Below are 7,537 nucleotides of genomic sequence, written 5' to 3'. Positions count from 1 at the left end.
CGAACAGAAGTAAATTTACCAAGTAGTTGAAGTGTCAGTAATGTTTGTTCGCTCAAGAAGCTGCGCTGACACACGCGCATTACGACTACAGGCCACAGACGATGCGTCTGCCACACACCACCGACCTCTGCTTTGTTGCCCCTCGCGCTCAGAACATCCTGTACGAAGATTTTGCGCAGTAGCGCCCCTCTGCTTGGCCGCTCCAAGTGGCTGGTTGTGTCGCTTGCGCCTTAAACCGGTCCTGCGTCCTGTGAAGAAGAAGCAGGAACGGAGCTAGTGAGAGCAACGCTTCGCAAAGTGCATACACCGGCGGACATCTGCACGTATGGTATACTCTTTCTGAAACTCAGAAAAAAAGAAAATTTCGTAACGACATTCTGTCTAGTGGTGTAAAGGTTCCATTTCTGTTTTCATAATAATGATAGACTAGTTACAGCTCTACCCCTAAGACAGTCTAAAATGTAATTTGACATTAGTGCAGGAAGCTCTCACTTTCCATACAAAGTGTGTCCCGTGTCTGTCCAACATCAGTACATATTCTCCAAAAGACTGAGTGCAACAGATGTTAACGATAACTGAGATCCACTGTGGTTCAAGTCTTTGAAGAAAGTAAATCGCAAAATTGGGCTGTACGTGCTGCTATTTCTATTAGTGACTGAGTACAGTTTACTCAAGAAGAGTAGTATTTAGAAGTAACAAGTAGTACATTAGTATTTAAATTATTTGCAGACCAATGGTTATAGCTATTACTACATCCGGCAAGAGGAAGCCATTTATGCTTATTTTCTCCTGGGCAAAAGCTCAGGTGCTAAGATGTCGATGTGTGGCCGCAGAATGGGTAGTCTACACTGACTGTGTTAGTCGTCGCTGTGACCACGCAGAAAATACCAGGTAATAAATGATGTGACTTGTTTGCAGGGAAGACTGTACGACGCAGAGAAAAAACAACCATCACACTGATATGCGTACATATTAAGGTACACACATATAAAAACATCTACACTTATAACCGTTACACCCTGTGTACATATTTGTCGACTCAACAGGAGTACCAAGCGGCTTGATTCTATAGGACTCACTGCAGCCGCTTTTCCTTATATTTGGAAGAAGAAACACAGGCCTTGTCGCATATGCAGGTAAGTTCAGTAATTTGGATACAAGGTTTTGAAAGATTTAAGAAAATTGTACAAATAGCTGCTCTCATGGAAACTGTAGTGAACATATTCTCAAATAACTCTTCCTCAAGTTATTCGCATTGGTGTACTCTGTGGTTACTGAAAAATATGCCAGACTGATGGTTCAAATGGCTCTGAGCACTATGGTACTCAACTGCTGAGGTCATAAGTCCCCTAGAACTTAGAACTACTTAAACCTAACTAACCTAAGCACAACACACACATCCATGCCCGAGGCAGGATTCGAACCTGCGACCGTAGCGGTCGCGCGGTTCCAGACTGTAGCGCCAGAACAGCTCGGCCAGCAGCGGCCGGCTGCCAGACTGATCAACGTTCTGATATAACTCAAAGGAAGATATAGTGTCTTCTGCGTACTCCAAGGGCAACGGCCTTACCGCAGTGGATACACCAGTTCCCGTCAGATCACCGAAGTTAAGCGCTGTCGGGCGTGGCCGGCACTTGGATGGGTGACCATCCAGGCCACCATGCGCTGTTGCCATTTTTCGGGGCGCACTGAGCCTCGTGATGCCAACTGAGGAGTTACTCGACAGAATAGTAGCGGCTCCGGTCAAAGAAAACCATCATAACGACCGGGAGTGCGGTGTGCTGATCACACGCCCCTCCTATCCGCATCCTCAGTGAGGATGACACGGCGGTCGGATGGTCCTGATGGACCACTTGTGGCCTGAAGACGGACTGCTTTGTGTACTCCAGAGGGTGGTTCCTTAAGCTTTTGAGAACAACAAGACAACAGATGCAACAAGACGCACAACTATCTGCATTAGGTGCACTTCATTGAATGATTTTGTTTTGACCATCACGTAAACACTTGCAATGTGCGGCAAGACCTGACAGCTTCTCGTAGGTTTCTTAGAAAAGTTTTGGGCATATACCGTATATGCCAGCATACTAAACTGCGTGATCCACCTTCGTGTTCACCCCTGATGAATGAAACTAAAGTATTGTTGAACCCACACTCTTTGATGTCTTTGTTCATACAGGACGACCGTCATCACGTGGGATCCAGATACAGTGTGTATGGATAAGACTGTTATAACCGCATTTTGCTCCCATTTGCGATGTAACATACCAGTTTGGCATTCTGGAATTAAACCAGTCAAGCATCTATCGGTCGTGTTCAGTTTTAACAGCAGGAGAAGCTTGTACCAGTCTAAAAAAAACGGCTCTGAGCACTATGCGACTTAACTTCTGAGGTCATCAGTCGCCTAGAACTTCGAACTAATTAAACCTAACTAACCTAAGGACATCACACACATCCATGCCCGAGGCAGGATTCGAACCTGCGACCGTAGCGGTCACGCGGTTCCAGACTAAAGCGCCTTTAACCGCACGGCCACACAGGCCGGCCTTGTACCAGTCTGCTGGATACCAAAGCACATGGAAATTAATAGAAATGAGCATGGCAACATTGCAGCTAAGGTGGTCTGCAGCGATGGCAGTGTAAGACACTCTGTCATTTTCTTTCTGGACGTTATTTTGTTATTGAGTAACAATGCAGTTTAGCTTTGTCAGTTGCCAGTGGAGAGGGACAGTCAGCTGCAGCCGGTGAAGTCGACTGTTCAACAGCAACATACCTCATGCTAGTCACTCAACGGGCGTCCCAACTAGCCACTGCCATTTACACATGACGTACGTGTCAGTGTATGCCTAATTTAATCCGAACGCATTTTAATGTTAATGAGGGGGCAGAAGGTATCTTAAGTGGGGATCTCTCTTCCAGCTTTGGGACGATAGCAAAATGAGTATGGTAAAACTTTTAAAATTTTGCGTATAGTCCAGACTTTAGCCTATGTTTTAAGGATGAGCGTGAGTTTAGGCTGAAAATTTTACTGTTTTGCAGAATGGCTGTTGCAGCCTTCGTTTGTTCTGTGACCACCCAGAAACGTAATTCTGTCTTCCGCGTGCTCTCTCATTTGTGTATGAGATCGTGGAAACTTTAACCTTTTTTAATGTTAACCACACACTCTAGATACACCAGCGAGCACCGTTGCCGCCGCCGTCATCGTCGTCGTCATCCAAATTCATAGTTTTTTCTTCATCTGGAAGGCGTTGTATCTACCGTTAAAAACTTTATATGGAGAGTATTGTGACATCTTAAGACCGGCAGAGATTCAGTTCCAAGAGTACAGTGGATGAGCTGACGTGTGCCGTGGATGTCCTCTGCAATCCCTCACTGGAAATTAAACCCATGCTTCTCGGTAATGGTTGTTGTTGAGTAACCAAACCAACTCCCATTTTAAAGAGAATTTGAAAATCATCAAGTTTAAATATGAAGTCTTACACATGGCAACCGAGACAGCCGTACGGAATGTCTATAAGTTTGGTTCTTCCCTGTCTCTGCCTCAGTAGAGTCGTTACACTATAGTGGGTGTTCTGAAACTTCTGGGTGAAAAAATCGGAAGAGGATCCAAAATTGAGTTTTTTGTAACGAGAAACTGTCGTCGGATAACATTATTTCAAGCGTTACGAACTCGGGAGTAAGCAATGTGAGTCAGATTTTTGTTTGTGAATTGACTGTGTTTGTGAGTCGTTTGTGATGTGTCGACGGTGGATTTATTTTCCTATGGGATCAGAAGTCGTTGGTGTATGAAAGCACAACATAAACCTGAAGAGCAACTGGTTTGCAGGGCCCTAGCGGCGTGTCTAATTGAGCAACAGGCAACAGCGATATTTGATAGAAATCGTGGCAAAATTTTATGTGTCTTTGTTATGCGTGCATAAAAGACTGACGTTTATGACTTCCACCATTTGTTACGAGCTTAACTCGTGACTACAGGGTATAAGTCGTTTGTGTCAATAACGCCAACGAGATTACTAAGAAAACGATAGATTCCCTGGCGAATTATTCTCCACTCGAACGATTTGCGGTCTCTCAAGCCATCGTAACCAACGAGACAAAGTCTGCCCTACTTTCCTTCCTTCCTTATGGACTACAACGTATGTTAATTCATGCAATACACTGTAATTATACCACTATTTGATAGTCAGGTGTACAGTTGTGGATGTATTCCTTTGTGGACAGGGTGTCCTAAGAGGAACAATCAGTATTGAGGGATACGTTGGGAACGAGCACTTGAAGCAGAAAATTTCAAACGGACCTATGTCTTATTCCAAATTGTTTCCGAGACAGAATACATTTAACGTACATTGGAATTTATTTTCTATATTATTTAGTATATCGTCATTGTCTACAACATATCACAGTAGTGTAGAGGAAGTTTTTGACCAAAATGTTGATACGCAACACTTGCGGTCTGCCAAGTCAGGAAACTACCTCAAACCTGCCAACAAAAACTACCTAAGCTTCGTGCGAGGTTTTCGGCTGTCGCTTGGTCTCTCTGTATAAACTATTAATCCTAGAGAAAAAGTAAATAGAACTTTTTTGCAGGAAATGTAGTTTTCGTTAGAGGCCGCAGTTTTCGAGTTGTTCGAGAAAACGTACAAAAGTTATATTAAATGTGTTCTATCGCGAAAAACATTAGGAATAGGCCATATCTCCATATGAGATTATTTGCTTCACATGCGCGTTCCTGTCATATTACTGAATATTGATCATTCCTCCTGGGACACTGTATATTGTAGGTTCAAATGGCTCTGAGCACTATGGGACTTAACATCTGAGGTCATCAGTCCCCTAGAACTTAGAACTACTTAAACCTAACTAACTTAAGGACATCACACACATTCACGCCCGAGGCAGGATTCGAACCTGCGACCGTAGCGGTCGCGCGGTTCCAGACTGAAGCGCCTAGAACCGCTCGGCGACACCGGCCGGCGCCTTGGACCATTAAAGGCACCACAGGACTTACCGATTTCCACTGTCTATACTTTTACAAATAAAATCATAAAACTTTTTCAGCATGCTGAAGGATTCAGGAATCATACTCATAGCAGTGGAAGTTCATAAACATAACAAAATAAATGTTTCTTTTACAAGTGACAGTTCATAAGTTTTTCACTTACTATTGGCTGCATTCGTTGCTATAGGTACACTTTTCTTCGTAGGTAACAGAGATGCTTCGATGAATTTTGCACAGCATACAAACCGTACTTACAGGTGTATGAAACTCTAGAATTTTCCAAATCTATTGAAAACTGTGGTAAAGATTGAGATAATTAACAATAAAATTGGAGTTTTTTCTAGACATGACGTTTAAAATGTAAGAGCTCTTTCTTTTTTCATAAATTAAATAAATTCTAGAGTTTCATACACCTGTCATTCCTTACGACGGAGGGCAGAGGGATGCATTCTCACGACATGGACGCCACGTAGTACACCTTCTGTAGACGCGTGTTTATCGCATAAAGTATGCATTTTCGGGTCCATGTTTATTTTACTTATTTTTCTTGTTTCGATGAGTACTACCATCTCTGAAAGTAGTCTACACTTGTTTTTGAACACCCTGTATAACATTAAACGAGCATTTGTCTGGCACTGTGTCTGGCGTATAAGCTTAAATGAGATGTTGCATGTGTATCAATGGTTCTGAGCCTCTGATACTCAGTTTGATGGTAAGCAGCAACTTCCGAGGCAACTTCAAGCTATGCAAGCAATTCTCTTGCGGATATCATTATATTTCGTTGCGCAGTTAAGGCCGTATACCAGTATCGGTAATGTTGAGGAGTGGTTACTCTTCTCGACTTTGTACTGCCCTACGACGAACATCTTTTGTGTCTTGGAACAATCGCCAAAGCCTTGCAAGGACTGTTTGTCGTACGTTCAGCGCTGCTGAAGATGCGGTCTGCATCTGGCCAACTTCAAGGCGTTCGAGGAATCAACGAAGCTGAACAGTGTGCAAGTGTAATACTTGTCCAACACGTTTCTAGTTTCACTAAGCTCACAGCAAAATAATAAACACGACTGCGCTTTTGGGCTCTGGTGTTCAATACTTTGGAGGTCAATAAAAACACAGTGGACACCATAAATGTTGCATATTGCCGAAACTTCAATACTGAACGTTGTGATCCTGAAATTCGTTATGATACCAATACATTAATAGAGTTGTGATGTAACTGTAGCGGAAGTAGTCCATGTTTGTACTGTGAGGGGACAATAAGTGCTGTCTATAGCAACATTGCAGCACCTGTGCTGTGCGTCATTACGAGAATTGTGTTGCTTCAGAATGGTTCGGACAACAATAACGTACGATCAGAGGCTCCATGTAGTTACTCGAATGGAGCAGGGAATGAGACGGCTGGACGTTAATGTCGCTGCGAGTCAAAGTGATGTCTTTACAATCTGGAATCAGATTACAGCATCACTTGAAGATCTTCATAGCTGTGGCCACAGAAGAAGAAGTACAGCTGTGCAGGAACGATATCTGCGTATAACAGCAAGCAGGAACCACCATCGCAATGCTACCCGTCTGCCACGCGAGTTCCAAACAGTTGCAGGAGTGCAATTGTCAGTACAAAACGATATGAAATGGCCTGCATCAACAGGGATTACGTGCCAGAAGACCTCTCAGGACTCCTACCCTAAATCGGGTTCGGAGAGAGGCTCGTGCATCATGGGCACGAAACCATTTTGTGGGTTGGGCAGCAGTGGGACACAACGTCGATTTCTGATGAGGCTCCACCCTGACAGTACTGACATTCGCACGTGGAGGTACGAGGACAACGATTACACTCGAACTGTACCGTAGACTTCCATCCTTATCAAAGCAGTTCAGTTACCTTTCTGGGTGGAATCTTTCGGACTACCCATTGTGCCAACACATGGGACAATAACTAGTGAGAAGTCTTTGGACGACATGCTTGCACGCATGGTGGCTCCATTTGGTGAACATACTGCAGCGGGATTCACGCTGTGGACAACAATGCACGCTCCCCTTCGTCAGAATCTTGTAAACACGTTCCTAGTGGAGCATAGAATCAGTCGGATGGAATAACCTCCACATTCCCCAGATCTCAACTGCACTGACGGAATAGCCTCCAGATTCCCCAGATCTCAACTGCACTGATAACACGTGAGCCACGCTAAAGCTAGCGGTTTGCAATCATAACAATGTGTTACGCAAGACGACAGTGAGAAGAAACTGTAGTATTTGAAGTGGAATCTTTTGTAAGATTTGTTCCTGTTTCTTTGTTTATGTTTATCAAGTGAAAACGTAATATTGTTTATTGTTGTTTTCATATGACTGTACCAGGCAGAAAAAGATGCCTTTTGTTTCCCTTATGTCCAGTTTCGACAATAAAGCAATATGCAACATTTTTTTCTGACGACTGTAATTTGTTCGTTTCGCCTAATGTTGTTGTAGTCTTCATTCCGAAGTTTGATTTGACGCAGGTCTCAACGCCAGTCTGTCCTGTGCAACCATTTTCAACTCTGTACGAGTGTT

At 43.6% G+C, this 7,537-nt stretch overlaps 1 pseudogene; it reads left to right on the top strand.

The window, feature by feature from the left end:
• The first annotated feature begins 1,556 nt into the window (after positions 1 to 1,556).
• LOC124799412 lies at positions 1,557 to 1,674 on the top strand (annotated as a pseudogene).
• Positions 1,675 to 7,537: the final 5,863 nt, after the last annotated feature.

Source organism: Schistocerca piceifrons, chromosome 5 (genome assembly GCF_021461385.2).
Source record: "Schistocerca piceifrons isolate TAMUIC-IGC-003096 chromosome 5, iqSchPice1.1, whole genome shotgun sequence".
Classification (NCBI taxonomy): domain Eukaryota; kingdom Metazoa; phylum Arthropoda; class Insecta; order Orthoptera; family Acrididae; genus Schistocerca; species Schistocerca piceifrons.
Note: the sequence above shows the minus strand (reverse complement) of the source record. Positions and strands in the feature narration are given on the sequence as shown.